We start from the raw sequence: 18,050 nt of genomic DNA on the forward strand, positions 1-18,050 counted from the left end.
CAACAAACAAACAAAACCCAGTAAACAATCTACACAAGTGAATTGTATTTCAACACATGCCTCTGAGCAAGCACTCAGAGATTTAAAATATTTGGAAACAGAATCATTGGCCCTTAGCCCATGCAGGCCATAAAGTTAATTGGCCCTAATATACTCTCTAGAGATAAGCAGTGCTTCCACAGCAGGAACTAACCCCCCTTCCCTGGTAAAAGTGGCACTTGATGAATCTGTAATACGTCAGTACATGGTGTCTTATGGCAGTGCACAATCTGGCGAGTAGCACTCGCATTTGCAGTTGGTTTCATTGCAATTGCCATGTATTATTGCATAGTTGGGAGCAATCGTGTGTGGGTATCTCCATGTATTAGCACATATAAATCATCGCTAGTTTCTCCTGTCCTGCACTAATATTCCAACAGGGATGCATCCTGGCCATGTGATTAAAGCAAAACTCTCACCAGGGAAGAATCATTTCATTATTTGCCTTCAACAATTTTGAAGAATATCATTTGTCTTTGGCCTTTCAAATGCATATTATACAGGAGCTTTTGCACCAGCTAAGGCTATAACAGAACTTTTAATGGGGCTGCTCTGTCTGGATACAGCCTTATTGCCGAGAGCCTGAGGACCGACAGGAGTCCCAAAGAGGTATAGCTTTTCCTTAGGAGCTTTGGGTAGCTCTGCTTTTTGAAGATTTTTGAAGTCATTACTGGTCATCCTAGGTAAGTTGAATCCAAAATCACATGGAAAAAACAACTCCTGCTCTCAAAGTGTTGATGTGTTTGACAGTTTTGTAAGAAGCTGGCATGTAAATGTTAAACTCTTCCTCTAGTAAACATTTACAATGAATTGAATAGATCTATACCAGGTACAAGTTGACTTTGGTAGAGCTATGACAACTCAAATGCACTGAGACCTTGACCGGTTCCCCAGCAAGTAGTCTTATCTGCAGTGATATCTTCAAATGCTATTTTTACTTATGAAAGGTGTGGGAATGATCTTGGATGCCCAAACAGCATGTTATGGGTCAGTGCCCAATGCATGTGTATTCTCTTTACCACAGTTTTCAGCCACCGTCTATTTTAAGATTCAAAATCCTAAACTGTTTCACCAAAACCATTTTTGATACAATACTGAAAAGACTCCTGTCCATATTGAACTGAATGGCAGTCATTGAAAGTATAAAGTCCTGATTAGAAATACCAAGATTTTTAAAATATGTGATTTTTGAATGGAGAAATTCCCAATTCTCTTGCTTTGCTGTTGTCTCATATTATTATCTGAATGTTAAATAAATCTTTTTTTTGATTGATAAATCTTGATGACTATAAATCTGGGTAAATCCTTTGACTTTTTCCTTTTCATAAAAATAAATTTACTTGCAGTGTTTCTAATGCTCACTGGGGTGCCACAAGAGCAGCTTCAACTCCAAGTGCTGTTTTCAACCCAGAAACATGGCAGGAGATAAAAAGCTGGGTGGAGTGGCTAGCACCTGAAAGAGCCAAACTGCTTCAAACATCAAAAGAGATTCAGTTCAAGAACTGGCCAAAGGGTCAACCAGATTCTTACTTTAGATAAGGCAATATTTCCATAATGATTTTGGGCTAGTCAAATTCTACCTACAAATGCAGAGCCAGAGAGCTTAGCTAAACTCCTACATTTGCCAAGAGCTTTGTATTGGAGAAAGGATTTTCTTCTTTCCTTGAACACTGGATCTTTAACTTCTAGACAGTTGTATGTAAAGCAAATCACCTTGATATTGTATTTCTGTATCTTTTCAATTTTCTTATAAATATTCTCTCACAAGTTACTAGTGTCTTTCCACATTGGGTGAATAATTAGGCTGTACTTAAGTACAGTATGCACTTTTAATCCATCTGGCTTAATTTCTAGAAATTTACAGGTAGCTAATTACTGCCTTGCTAAGTAACATTTTGGGGAAGCATTTGCCTTCACAACTTTTTATGTATTTGTATTTTTGGTAGATCTCTTTATATTATTATGATGCCATAACTTTACAACATACATCTATTCAGCACACCTCTCAAAAGAAGATCATGGGAATATCCTAAAGAGGATGCATCCCATCTGTAATCCCTGTAGATATTTCCAGAATCAGCAGTTCTGAAATGGAGATCTTTATCTCCTTGAGGATGAAGCACCACATAAAGCCAGATGGATATGGGAACATCCCTAGCAGTTCAACCACCAAGAATTGGCCTGGAGGGGTGAAGTTGGGAACACAGGGACACTGCCACCTTTCCCACATGAGTTTTGGGCACCAGAAAGCTCTGAGCTGCCGTCCTGTGTCACACCAGGAGGATGGGCAAGGCCTGCTCCACCTCTTCATTTTACCAGAGCAGATCTCCCCACCTTGCAGACATAGGGAACCTGTTGGACTGCAAAACCATCCGGACATCCCATTTTAATGCCTGCGTTTCTTGGAGTGTCTAGTCCTGTCACAAGGTCAGAGAGAAGAGCTATGTCCAAAGGGCACTGAAAAATTTAGCCTTCTGTTCCACAATGAGGAAACTGTCTCTGAGCTTTCCTTGCAAGGGACAATGCCATTTTTTTGTGCGAGTGTCTGATTTTGGAATGCTGTTGTGCTATGTCTTGCTTTGCAGCCCAGCTCCTGTTCTGGCACTTCAGTTTGGGAAAATAGCTGCAGCCAACAACAAACATCTTAGGCTTAACTTGTATTTCAGTGATTAAAAAGAGCAGTTATTGTTACTTTGCACACTGTTAATGACAGTTTGTGCATGTACTTACCAGTGGCAAGAAGGCCTGCAAACACCTCTGAATGACAAAGGAGTGCTCTAATACATAGTTTCTCTCAGAGGTTCGCCACAAAGGATCATGCCAACCTCTTGATGCAGCGTGTGCAGCCCTATATTAAGCTATTTCAATGGGTCTTAATTCAGTTTTGATCTTTAGAGCTTGTTCTTGAAATCCATATTTAAGATAGGCTGTATTAAGTCATTTGTAGTGCTGAATTAAATACCATCCACAGGGCTCAAAAAATCTTGATAATGTCATTTATATTAGGCACAAGGGGTGGGATTCATTTGACTGCGTGCAAATCGCTCCAGGAGCTATCTACATCTATGTTAATCACATCGTGTTCTCTTTATAACCAAAGAAGAAAAATAAGCACTCTAAGAGTATGAGTCAGCTGATCTATTTCAGATATTTGGTTTACCATGTGTTGACCTGCACCCTAAAAGCAACTATTTCTCCCCAGTGACTTCAAAAGGACCTTTGGTGACCAGCTCAGGTATAGACACTTATACCAGTGAGAGGTCAACCCCACTGTAATTATGGGCATTCCTTTAAATAAATAAATTAGCCCAAACACTACACATCTTACTGTTAGCCCTACAGCTATTTGTGTATTAAACCCAAATGTATAGCCTGTAATGCTCTATCATCAACACCCTTCTTGGTCTTCTAATTTTTTTATTTTTTATTTTCTTCTCCAGGGTAAGTTGCTGACAAGTCTGACCTGTTCTTTAAAAGCAGAAATGAAGGGATTTAGGAGAAGAAAAGGACTGAGAAAAATGAGAATGCAGCATGGCTGGAGCTGCACCCACACTGGGCTTGTTCCACCTCAGGTCTGACCTGTAATTCCCACCTGCAGAGTCTATCTAGTCAATTCTGGGTGGACACAACACAATGCCCAGGCTCTTCCCTGAAGGCATTGATCCTAACCACAGTCCCAATCCACAGAAGACCACACAGTGCCCCAGATCTTGATGGTCTCAGAGTGAGGACACTGTGCTCAGTTGTTAAACCAACCATAATCCTCTCTATGTGGACTTGAACAATTTCGAGTCACTTCTGGGAGTTAGACATTGCCCATGTACATGTAGATATATTCTATTAATAGGTGTATTTTAGCTTTAAAATATATATATTTATTGAGTTTTATTTCTGGGAAGTCTGGGACTGACCTCAAAATGGATTTTAAAAAATCATTCACAGACATTAGCTGGTGTCTCAGAAATCTGTGTAGCATCATCAGTTATCAAAATGTGATGCACTTGTTGCACAAGGGGGCAGGGCTCTGCTCTGCTGTCTTCTGAAACAGTCATTAGTTTTTGGACTCAAGAGGCTACTCTGCAGGATTATGAGAATTAAATAAAAAAAAGAGAGAGAGGAAAGTAAAAAATACAAAACAAAACAAACACAAAACTTGACTAAAGAAAACACTTTCATTTTGACCCACAAGATGGTGCCACTTCCTCAATTTAAAGTGAATTTTCCTTTGAAAACTGTATTAAAAAATGACACTTATGAAATTAATCCCCATGAAAAGAATGATGGAGTGCAGGAATCCTACTAGTGTCTTTAAAATAGGGTTTCAGTGGGATGTAAATTAAATATGGTCCTTGTGCTGGCCCTCTGCACAAGTTACATCCTGCATGAATTCAGGGATCTGTCTGCTAATCTGAGTGACAAAAATAACCTTTAGTCCATATTGTCCCTGCTGCTAGTTCTTCAGAACCACACGGCTTGGTCTGAATGGATTTTTGTTCCTTTCCATGCACCACAAAAATAAAAATTTACCAAATTTGAACGCGTTACATCTAAGGAAATGTACCGAAGATGGACAATCTGCACAGATCCGAGTGTGCAATGTGAAATGAATGGGGTTGCCAACGTGTGGCTGAGAACACATTTGAGAGCCTTCGTTGCCGGGGATGATTAATTGGGTGGAAAGCTACCAGCTTTCCTTTAGGTTGCTGTCAGATTTGTCAAGCTGAAAATTAGAAAGAAAAGAAAAAAACTCTTTTCTTCTTTTAAACTAAATGCATAAAAGCAGAACACTCACGATATCATTTATAAATAGCCATTTCAGAAGATCTTTGGGGATGACGACTGCTGCTTATTATTATTTTCACCTCCTTAAAGGTGAAAACCTGAAAGATTAAGAAACCTATGTATGCTTTTGTACAAAATCTCATCTGTAAAAATACCTCCCAGTCAAATACCCAAGGGGTAGGAGGTGGCAAATGAGGCAGCCCCTTGGCAGCTTTGTGTCTCCATCCTTTCCTTGCCCCTCTGGTGCCTCTGGACGCCCTCCCATCCACACTGCAGTGGCTCCTGCCTGCCTCTGCTCTGCTTCCCCTGTCACTCATTATGTAGCTGTTTCCTCCATGGGGCACCCAAAGAAGTGCAGGGGAGCAAAATAGCATGGAGAGGCTCCCTGCATTTAGATGGGGTGTAAATACCCCCAAAATAGTGTCTAATTGAAAAACATTTCACAAAGTAGACTGTGTGTATCACTCCCACTCCAACATGTGATAAGCATATGTTTCTTATTAAGTGTAGAGGAGAGTTGTTGTGTTTTATTGAGGAAATCCCAATCTGCATTTAAACCAAGAGGGAGAAAAATCAACCTTTTATTAAAATGACTTGCTGAAAGTTGAAAAACACAAGCTGGTATATCTTTCACACAATCTTGACAGTTATATTTGAAAGTATATGCTCCATCCCTGGAGGTGTTCAAGGCCAGGCTGGATGGGGCTTTGGGCAACCTGGTCTGGTGGGAGGTGTCCCTGCCCATGACAGGGGGGTGGAACTGGGTGGGCTTTAAGGTCCCTTCCAACCCAAACCATCCTACGGTTCAATGATTCTATAATCCAAAACTGCTACTAATCACATGGCAAGGAGCAGCAGTGTGAATGACTAAAATGGTTTCAGTCCTTTTATTGCCTAAGGAACTCTTAAATGTAGAAACCCTACTACAGGTAGCTGGATGACAATGCATGAACTCTCCTCCAAACCATGAAGCAAGTCATTGTCTCAGGGTAATTCCCCACTCAACTCCCTGGCTTCTTCCGGACCAGGTGACACGGTGCCATTGGTATCGTAATGTCTAGTTCCAGAGAAAACAGCTTATTTACCACCTCAAACACGTCACCATCCCAATAGGTATCAGAAGGGATAGCTTCAAATTGCATAGGTATGAGATTTTGTGTGACTCATGGAGGTGTGACAGCTCCATACCTCATTTGTTTAGGTTAGCTGCAAGCCTGAGGATGTCTCCCAGCCTAAGTCACAGAGTGTGTTTCTCAGAAGCTTAAGTAATCCAGTTTCTTACAAGAGTTCCCCATATGCATATGCAGCCTGTGCTTGAAAAATGAAAATTAGTTTAGACATCAATCACAAACCTTCATGAAAAATGACTTTTTTTTACTTCCTTGATTTGCACAAAAAATCTGGATTTGAAGTTATGTCGCAAGGCATTGTTTTTTTACTGGTTATATAAGAAGCAAAATTACATTTCATTTTTATTAAATGCCAAAAAAAATGAAGAGGAATAGAGAGAAGGGAGAAAGGGGAAAAAAAAAAGCTTCAGAATTAAGAGTAATATTTTTTGAAGAAGTGGATACAATTTGAGTTAAATCTTATGAGAAAGCTCAGTACATCATATTCCTAAATTGTTCCCCCTCTATTAGATCATATACATTTTTAGAGGAAAAACACTCCTATTTGGTAGTCTTTAAAGTCATAATTAATGTCTCTTCTGAAAAAAAAAAAAAAAAAGGTGTTGATTTCAGACAGTGGCTTTTGTGTTTCAAAGTTAAAATTGAGTCATATTTCCTTATAAAGCAAAACAAAGCACTCTGCTAGGAAGGGTAAGGAGGAAGGAATAGCAAAAGCAGGAAAATATAGCCTCTGTATCTGGGTAGCTTTTGGAGCACATGATCCTGACTGTGTTCTTCTGGCCAGGAAAAACATTCACCTTTTTGCTCTTATTTTCCTCTCTACAATTCATGGAAAACTTTTTTTTTAGAACCAGATCTGATTGTTTGGGACCATTTTTTAGCTTGCTGTGCTAAGCTAAATGTAGCAGGGTTAAGACACTCTGCCTGGCTAGGATGGGTTTGTACACAGACAGAGGGCAGAAATGATTGAAAAAACAATATGCAAAGAAGGAAGAGAAGCGGTAAGGAAGTTCATATGTTAGGAGGATGGTTATTAGCAAGGGCTTGTGTCAGAGGCAGGGGATGGCTGCTCCACTGTGACTGATGGCAACTTCCAGGGCTGCTGAGCATCTTGTCCCCTGCAGACACAGCAACCTTAGGATGACGCCAACTCTGAATATTGATGTTTTGCTCTGTGTTTTTGTGTAGTGTCATGAAGGTGTGCAGCAATGGTGACTTCTGGGAACTGTTCTAAAAACATTTTTCCCATTCTGGACAAAATTTCATGAACCTGAGTGTTGACAAAGAAGAAGGATGAATAATTTCAGAAAAAGCTTCATTCTTTGCTTCAACAGTAGCTCGCTGATACCCTCCCCACTTAGACAGCTTTAGACAGTGAGTGTCACACATGAAGGGCATTTTGGGAACAGGAAGTTTCTGGTTGTGATTTCTGTATATAGTAAGATAGCTTTTAGATAAGCAAAGGCTTATTTTCCACAAAAAGTATTTTTTCAACTGCTGCCTAATTTTTTGTTTAGCATCTGGAAAATGAGTGTTTATTCTTTTTCCAGAATTTGAAATTCCTCTATTCTACCTTATAGGTAGAAGATGTAGGGATCTCATGAGTTTTCTATGATCCTGCTTGTTTTCATAGGTTGATAGAAAATGATGGAGATGTAATTTATCCACAGGACACTGCTTTCAGGCTTGCAAAGAGAGTTGCCTTGCAGAAGTATGTGGGGAGTCATGGCTGTTCTTTAGCTTCCTCTTCAGTAAACATACATTGACTTTTTTTTTTTTTTTTTTGCCTTATTCATTTATCTCCTGCTGTTGTTTGAAAGTACTGTCAGCCATGCAGGCCTGTGAGTCAGCACCCTCCCTGCATGAAGCTGAACAATAAATTCCATTTCTTACTCCTTATGCTTTAAATATAACTTCATTACCCTGTTCAGCTAGGAAAGAGGTCTGTTAGTTATTCTCCTCTCATGTGATGAGATTACCAACTCCCTCTGGTGTGACAATGAAAACTCCTCTAAGCTCAGAAAAAAGTGGAGGCACAACTTTTTTTTTTTTTTTTTTTTTTTTCCCAAAGGAGTGCTGAAATAATGGCATTATCACAGAAAAAAAATAGAAAAAGGTCTTTGAGTAAAGTATCTCAGACCTGGAGACTCTTATCTTCAGAGAAATGTACTCAGCAAGCCAGCTTTACTTGCCTCTATTTGATAGCTGTACTAAAGGCAGGGGAGCTACAGATCGGATTTTGTGAGAGCTATTACTAAAGTTCTCCTCCAAAATTATGTTCTGAGTATGATAAGCTTATAAATGTTTGCAGGCTTTGAGCTTTGAACATATTTTCTCCCTTGGTATTGTCAACATAACCACCAGCAGAGCAAGATCTCTGCTATCTAAGTGCAGAGGCTTGGCATTTTCTCAGGAGCTTTTTGCAAGGATACCTAAAACCTAAGACCAACCAATCCACCGGATATGTTCAGAGAATGTTAGTAAAGTGCATAATTTTTGCATCTACCCACAGAATTCAATATTTACAGAAATACAGAGGCATTCCTATAAATAGTTTTGTCTTAAATCGATTTTTAGGTTCTTTAGAAAACATAAGGAAATTGAAGGGCTTTTAATCTTTGTTTTCTTACATTCTGTGTTTGGCTAAGAGGGAATATTTGGTATTCCTTGGCCGGAACATCTAACCTGGTTGCAAAATTTCCTTGTAACACTGTTAAATTCTTACCTTGCTCCTGATGAAATCAGATAACCAGCCCAAACTTTACATTGGTGTTGGCTGATTTGTAATTGCCTTGATATTCACAGGCTGGGCTTTATTTTGCCCTAAGGCTCTGTGCACTTGCTGCCCTTTCCTGTGTGGCATAATTGCCACTCACAAGCAGGTTAGTATATATTTTATTATAGATGATCCTACCTGGAAGAGTTTTTATATGGTTTGGCATCCATGGGCTGCATTGGCAATGTATCAGCAGGCAGTCCAGGTGAGACTTCAGCATGATTTTCACAGCTGACACAAGAAGAGTCAAAATCAGTGGAGAAGGTTGGATGTGGTCCTGCAGCTTGAGGCAGGTGGATATGATGCAGGCTGAGTGTGGGCACTGCAATAGTGCTTCCCTGACAGAGGTGATCCGAACATCCTCAATGTCACCAGTGCTTCTTGGAAGCCCTGTCACAACAGGGTGGTGTTCCCCCAAAATGAATCAGGGATGAGCGTTGGCCAAAAGGTAGCTAGCAGGAGGTACAAGCACCCCAAGGCAAGCTTGTCCCTGTGCAAATGGAAAGCTGGGAGAGACAATTTATTCTGTTCCATGGTTATCTAGATATTTGTAGGGTGTGCTTTATTTTCAGTTTATCTAGCAATGAAACCAAATGTCCAGCATTTATGATGAAATGTGTTCAGAAATGCAAGAGAGGGACCTAACCCTTTAACCCTTTGACCCGCAAAGGGATAGGTTTATGAAATTATACATGGGCTTAAAGTGCAGACAGCCATCTAATAATATTTTCAAAAGTAACATAACTGCCTCAGTATTATCAGTCTTATGCTCAAAGACAGTTGGATGCCCAACTGCACTGAAATCAGTAATAAACAGGAATTAAGTATTTAAACAAATTTGCAGATACATGCCCCCAGTCCTATGAGGCCCAATCAATTCAATTGCTTTTAACAACACCAGTAAGTGCCTGTTTGCATCTTTAGGCAATGATGTGACTTGGAAATCTGACCACAGCGGCACAAAGCCCTCTTACTTCCTATTAGCTTTAAATAAAAATAAACTCTTAGGAATGGAATCCAGCTCAAGGAACATGTACAGACTTAAAATGAAGTCCATATCCACAGGTCTAATGACCTCGACAAAATTTATTTAAAAAAATCAATATTAACTCTGGTCTAATACTGGATTATTCCAACCTCTTTTCTCAACCTTCTTTTTCCTAGCTGTGGAGCATGAGGAGTTATTCTGCAGGCCATGTTGAATTTAATTTTGTCTGAAACTCTTCAAAATAATTTAAATATTAAACGTGTATTCTTCATAGAATTGCTATGTTAGTCCAGTTGTTTAATGAGCTGTGAGTGTTTTAGAAACATTTACTGTTCAGAAGGCGTTTGTGACATAGGGTAGAACCTCTTTTTAATATACAGCAGGACTTCATATTTTTCTTATAGTCTTTAAACACTAGTATCAATAGCTACATGGTTAATTAATTCAGAAGCATACATTTTAATTATTTTGTCAGTTATCTGGAATAATAATAATAAAAAAACCCACAACCCACCCAAGTCCTGTATTTGAAAATAGATTACATTATCCAAGTGACAACCCATGTTTTCCTGAGGCATTTCTTTCTTGATGAATAAGAAGCCAGATTATATTTATAGGATATGTAGGATATATATAGGATATTTAAAATAAAAATACCATTATTTCTAGATGCCTAATAAGAGGCTGGGAACAGCCGAGCTTCCTATCCATCTCTAAACAAATACTGCTCTCCAGAAAGTACAGATTTTCTCAAATTTCATCCATTAAAGATCTCAGTTTCATTTGTAATTCAAATAAAAGCAAAGCACGAGTCTCACCCTGAATTACTCCCCCAGCAGCCTGTCCCTGCTTGATTACTCCCTCTTGATGCAGCCCACCACCACCCAGTTTCTCCCAGAGAACATGTTCTGTTTCTCCTACATCATGGCAGGGGCAGAGGTCCATCCACAGGAGCAAGGAGCAGAACTTGAGATGGATCCCCACTGAGATGCCCAGCACCTGAGTCTGGGGAGATCCAGACAGAGCTGGGCTCTCCACAAAAAATGTCTCAAGCTACACCAGGCTTTCAGATTTAGCAAAGGCTTTATATGGTGCACAGGGAGGTTGGCAGGAGCTAGACTGCAAATCCTAGTATCATTCTTTGCCAGAATTATATATATATACACATACACCCCCCTTTGTCAAACAGCAGTAATCAACAGCTACTGACTCATGGTCATTGTTACAGCACCCTTGTGATCTCCATTTCTCAAATATCAAATGTAACTGCAATACCAAGTAAAAATAACAACAGCAAAGAAAGCACTGAGTTCTTAGTGCCCACACAAGTGCAGGGAGAAAGAAAGGTAAAAGAAAACAGAAGCTAAAAACCTCTGGAGACTGTATTATTACAATGATTTTTATTCAGTGTTGGTATTACTATCAAGTAGTGCTGTAAAACAGAAAGTACTTGTTATCAAATCTGGTTCTTCTACTCTGGGTTGTATGGGGATGTTTCATCACCCTGAACACACATTTTTTGCCCTTGCCAGCCCTTTCCCCCCCCGGGGTAGGAGGGATTTCTCTTACTTCAGCAGTTCAGAGCACAGCCCAAATGCCTTGAAGAGGCAAGTTCTTGAATTCTCTTTGCCTCCTGTTTATCCTTCAGGATGCACTTTTGAGTGTGCTTCTGAGGAAAACCCCAGAGTGGGTGGTACTTTGGTAGGCTGCCAATCATTTATATGAAATTTGTTGTCCTTTCCCACTGTAATCAAAGAAATGTGATAGTTTTTAGTGGTTAACCTGAGATGTTTCTCCCACCTTGACTCTCTGTTTGAAGTGTATTCAGGTCCTTTTTTAGATAGACATAACATATCTATATAGACCAAGTATGTGTGCACAGCATGAACAACACTTGAAGCTTACATACTGATATATTTCATAACATTTAATTGGCAAGTTATTCTTCACACTGTTTATTTGAACTGACAGAGCAAAGAGGATCATCAAAAATAAATTGGTTGTAAATTATAAGTCAGTTTGCTTTGTGTTGCTCTACCTGAGTACGTGAGACGAAAAAGAAAAATCTATTAGTTGAGTAACAAGGCAGAGAGTTGCTACAGGGCTGGCAATGCTAAGACTGCTAACCCTTGCAAAGGCTTTGTAGTATGGGGCAGGTTGGGAACACCTCAGTTATCAGACACCATCCAACACATTGAGAAAGAAGCATTTTGCACGTGCCAGGTTGCTCTGTGCCCTGAGCCTCCAGCCTGAGATAACTGGGCTGAAGAGACCTTTACAGTTGCTTGAAAAGGAAGATGGGTAGTTAGGCCAGGCTAAATAATAATAGTAACAACAACAACAACAACAACAATAATAATAATAATGTTATTTGTTTGATTTTACCCTCTGTCATATGTTCTATTCTAGGCAAATAAATTGCATTTTGTTTTGAATATGCTGTGTCTGAGTCCGTGAAGCTGCTCACAACCTCCTGCCAGGGGTGCAGGTGGCCTGGGAGGGCTACCACCCCTCCATCATGCATGGCACGGTTGGGAGAGCTGTGAAACGCACCGTCTGACATACTCACTGGAGGTGCTGGGCAACAGGCAGTGCCTACAGGGTATTCCAGCATCTCCAGTTGCAGAAGGGATGCTACAGCCCTCACCATGTGTAGATATGGGCTGTCTCTGTCTGTCTGAATAACTGTGTGTCTTCCCCCAACAGCAAATATCAGCTAAACATGTAGGAGGGGGTCAGGTCTTGGAGATCATCACATTATCACATCATCAATGGTAACAACCTGCTGAGTAAATGACAAGAGAGCAGCCTATTGGCAGGGAAAGTCCACGGGGTGTGCTGTGATCGTCCTGCAAGCCAGAGCTCCAGCGCAGCGGAGATCAGTAAATGCCTCGACCTTGAGAAAAATTAGTTATGAGTTCGGTCAGCGATGAGACACAGGTCCATAGGAAACTTGCCTTTATTATTTCCAGGGCTCAGGGAGCTAGCTACTTGTTTCCTACTGAATTCAAATAGTTGTGCAAAGCCAGGGCAACAATAACATTGTCTGTACTTGTTCCAATAGTTCTCTGTACTTGTTTCCTGTATTTATTTCACATTTAATACTTAAATGGCAACAGCCATGCTTGACAAGACTAGGAAATGCAGAGTTTCCTTCTTTTACACTTCACAGTTCCCACATGGGGATGTAGACCTTTCTGAGCTCCTTGTCTACACTGTTAGAGTACACAAATAAATGCCTTTGACCATCATACTTCCATACGTGGGGTCTCCCTCTGCAAATCCCTACACATCTGATAGGTTTTCCACTGCTCAGTCAGGTGAAACAGAGCTGGTGTCAGGCTGGGCATTTTTAAGGACACTTTCAGGAGCACACATGGGTGCTGCAAGGGTTCTGCTCTTTCCTGCCCTGTTCTGGTCAGCATTCATGCCAGCGGTCCTCAGTTGTGGTTGTCATTGTCAGGGAAAAGTGAAGACTGAACACCTTGGGATAAGCTTTATTTGGTTTATGGCCAAATGATCTCTGCGAAGCAGCTCTTCCTGAACTGTTTTGTTGGCTCTGCTTTGCAAGCGGCCCTGCTTTTCCCTGCCCCATGGTCTCTGCTGTCAATGCTCGTCACTACTGAGCGTGCAGCTCCCAAAACACAACTTCATTCTGCTCAAACAGCAATCAGGTCTGTCCCTTATCAGGCCATAAAAGTTGGTTGTACAAAATTATTATAGCAAGAGCAGAAGGCCAAATATTTTGTGCATTCATTTACCTATTTTATAATAATATGATGACTGTTTAAATAAATATCTGTGCATATCTTCAGATCCTCTCAGTTTCTCATTAGTTAAAAGCCCACTCATTAGGAAGAGCAAATTGTCTGGACAAACACATCAGCTGTTGTAAATTGTTCTGCCAAAGTTTTCTGCTGTTCACTGATGTTACAGAGGTAAGTGCCATGTTATTTACTCAATTAATACTCGGTAAAGATGAAGTTTTCTCTTCTGCTTATAGTCTACCAGTTAGGAAGTCTTTCTGTGTTGTTTTCTGTAGCACGTCACTTCTGGACCATATATTTTTTATATATTTTTTTTTCCTGTCAAACAGCTAATTTGGTGAGTTATCTGGTATGTATAGCAGCAATTTTAGATGAGAAAACAGAACTTGAAAAGCTGTGAATAAGATTTACATTTGAAAAACAGGAGTAATGCTTTGACTTTAAATATATTTTAGAATAATAATTAACCAATTTAACACTTAAGCATACTAGGCTTTGCATGCAACACTACAGACCAGCAAAGCAGCTAATTGTATGTTGGGCACGTACTTAATTCCATATGAAAAATAAAAAAAAAAAAACACAAACTTTTTTTTTCATTAGAAACAAAACATCAGAGATAACTGTTTCAAGATGACACATAGATTTACATTAAGACATTCCATCACCTATAAGCAGGGTATTTTAAAATAATCTCAAAAGTAAGTAACCCAAAAGAGGATACAGGTAGTTTCTTGACAATGATTTATGTTCATTAATGCTTTGCATTAAGGTGTTGTGCTGGGTATTTGTAGAGAGAGAGAGATTTTATTTTATTTTATTTTATTTTATTTTATTTTATTTTATTTTATTTTATTAATTATTATTTTTATTTTGTGACAATGGAGACACCAGACAAAGTGGGTATGGGCATGCAAATAAAGTCTGAAGTTAATTTCACCTCAAATGCTTTACACATATTTTCCAAATTGTCCTGAGTTTCTGTTTGGCAAAGTATAACGTTTCCTTTTGTATTATCCAAAGAATAGGAATTATTTACTGCAATCAGAGATTTACAGTGGAAATACACAAATGTTTTAAACATTTGCCAACATATTATTTTTTTTTAGCTGACCGAAGAACACATTTTTCCTTGCACAAGATTATAAATGCTTAAAACTCCATTAATTCAACTGGAATATTTCCAGATTTATACCCTTCAATTAATTCCAATTGAATTTTCTTGAATTACACCATCTGAAAGCAGAATTTATCTCTGAGAGAGCAAAAGTTAATTTAGCTTATAGCATTTTCTCAGGATTAAGCCAAGGCCTGATTATAGGAATTCTCTGTGTTATCAGTTAGACTTAATTTTCTCCTTTATTAGTGACTCTAATAACAATAAACTCTTCAAAAATGAATGTTTGATTTAAGCAGATGGTGTGAAAGAAGCTGAACTAGTTTAAATGCTTCACAACAATGTAAACTCATGTATTATTTATTGTATGGTATTGCCCATTCATACAGTCTTAAAAGCTATTAAAATTATGTTCCAGAAGGTAGGATGTATTCTGTTAGTGCCAATTAATGCACATGATCTCCAGCTAAAAGTGCTTAGTAATAAATTAAAAGGAAGATCTATAAACCAGTAAGAACTCTTGTTCAGAATACTGTTTGTATGCACTTTTGTTTTCACCCATCACAAGCCACAGCCAGAACAGTCTACTGAGCATTGCTGAGGACATTAGTCTTAATTTTCAGGGAATTAAGACTTTAACAGCTCTTACAATCAATATGGCTTCTGAAGAAGGCAAAAAAGTACAATTTATTTTTCCCTTTTAACTGCAAGATATTTTAATGGAGAAGAAAAGAAATCCTCAAATTGCATATAAAAGGTTATGCTTTTAATGCCACTTTTACAACTCGCCAACTTTAAACATTGAGAATACTTTTTTCTAAAATATGCTTGTGTCCAGTTTATAATACAATAGAAGCAGCTGGAATTGAAAATTAGAAAGACAATACATTAAGCTTTTCCTTAAAACAAATCATATAGGTGCCTCATATGTTACATACCATCTAACTTCAAGTATTAGATATGTAAAATGGTAAAATACTCTAGATTTTATATAATTTCATCTACTCAAAAATATTTCTTCATTTTGCTCAATCCTTAAGCAATTGCAAAATTGTTTGTGGCACATATATATTTAATCTCCCTCTACTGCATGGACAGATTTAAACCATATTAATTTCTCTTCCCTTGGTATTCAAAGTGTCATCCATAATCTCAGTGATTTAAAATGACATGACAGTTTGTTAACTAAAACACAGGACTGGAAACCATGACCTGTATCTTATTTTTCCCACTGCAATGATTTGTTGGCAAATCATAAAAGTTTCTGTATGTGGGCATCTGTATGAGTGTGACATGGGATGTTTTCCTTTCCAACAGGAAGCTAAGAATTTGAGAACCAATTTGAAGTCCCTGTGTTAAATAAATAAATAAATAAATAACGATGCAGGCCACGAAGATGTGACCAGAAGTCATCTGTGAGTTTACAGAGGGATGATGTGGCAGCACTGGAGTGCTGGATCAATAGGTATTTGGGTGTCTAAGCTCTACACATGGGGAAGGGGAAAGATTGGACATTTGGACCTTTTACCAGTGGGGTTTTGGTGACAGCACATAGATGCAGGCATCCTCAGTGTCCTTGAGGTCTGCAAGTCACCAGGCTACCTAGCATCTAGGCCTGAGTATGTGACTCATCTTCATCCTGGCTTCATGTCAAGATGAGACTGTCCATGCCCTGAGGAGAAATCTCAGACATGAGAAACGAGATGGAGCCACAGAGTGTCCTTGTGGACCCTAGGTCTTGTGCTCCTGAGGGCATTGTCATCTGGAGGGACACAGCTGTCAGCAGTGGCGCCTAGAGCTACAGCTCTCTGATTCAGAGGCCTAATTCTGCCTTCTGAAATTAGCCCCTAAACTTTCATTTGGTCTGGAGCCCAAGCCTTAACTTCAGAGACAAGAGCATATTTGATGGCAAAACCTAAAGGAATGAGTGCAGCTCATGGCAGGCTTCACCAAGGGTTTGGCACAGACACTGGAAAACAGGGAAAACCTGACTTTTCTGCCCTTTGATAACTTATGCTCTTTTTCTTGCTTGTAAACATGACCCAAACCTCAGTCATTTCACACTCCAAACATTGCAACCAGAAATGAAAAGTTATGAGTCTCCTGGTTTTACTGAGGTTTACTGTGATGTGGAAATAGTTTAAGGAGTGATTTGTACTCATATGAAACTTGTCCTACAGTGAAGGCTAACGTAAAATGCTGCATCGTTTATCACTCCAAGTAGTCCTCAGACCTGTTGGTATGAACGCAATGACTTGGCATATGAAAAAAAGTGAGTGAAGATGTAAGTCTGGCCTCTAACAACTGTCCTATGTAGACTAGGACATGTGAAGTACAAAAAATGGTTATTTTTATTAGAACAGAAGGATGATGGGTTCCAGAAGAAGAATAGCTTTCCAATACTTCTTTTATCTTTCATTCCCATGCTTTCTTACAGTCTTTCCTCTCTATTTAAGGCATGGCATGAGCTGCACATAACAGAAACAATAAAACTAAACAGGAAATGCCTAAGCAGATCTTTGGCCCAAATGTTATTAACTGTAAAACTGTGATATGCACCCAAGAATGTCCTCTGCAGTTTTCCATTTGCTTTAAGATGATTAATCCACAGTTTACAAAAGGTCAGCGGTGATAGCAGTGAAAGCACATGCCTGAATCCCCATCTCCTTGCTCTTTGAATTTCTCTTCATATATTTTGTACAAAAACCGAGGAATGCTACTTCACACCTTGCAGCCCAGTCTCTTTGTTCACCTATTTAAAGTGGATTTTAACAAGAATTGCAAAGGAAAAAGTCAGTAATACATCCCTTTCAGTATTTTTATTGCTCTGTGAGGAAGGCTGCAAACATTTTAGTTTTACTTTTTCTCCTGTTCTCTTTTCAACTTTGAATCTTGCCTGAGAAAAACTGAAGAATTAAGATAATGTGAACTGAGAGACTGGTAAGTGTGAGGATGAAGTCAACACTTAATTTCTCTAAAATATTATGGTAATGAAAATTTAAGAGATATGACATTTAAACACTGCAGTTTTACATTTTTGGACCATAATACCCATTCACAATAGGTATGCAGTCTATGTCCACCTTACCATCTTGTCAGTGCAAACCATTTTGCCATAAAACCAGGAAAGAAAGACTTTTAAGACAATGTTGAATCAGAGAAATAATAGTAAAGAGGGAGGAAGACAGGGAGAAGATGGATGGATTTGTTCTCTCCCTTACATCTTAAGAAGAGACAGAACTAATTGTATAGATAAATACATGATATCTTGTAAAAGATATCACATATCACAAATGTGCATATTTAAATGCACATTTAGTGTATATGAAACGTATCTCATAGAGAATACTGTACCAATGCACATGATTTTTAAAATTATTTCAAATCTTCATTTTAATATTTTATATATATATAGTTGAATTGTCCATATTTCTTAGCCACAATAATAATT

This window comes from Aythya marila (assembly GCF_965140915.1).
Source record: "Aythya marila genome assembly, chromosome: 1".
Taxonomy (NCBI): domain Eukaryota; kingdom Metazoa; phylum Chordata; class Aves; order Anseriformes; family Anatidae; genus Aythya; species Aythya marila.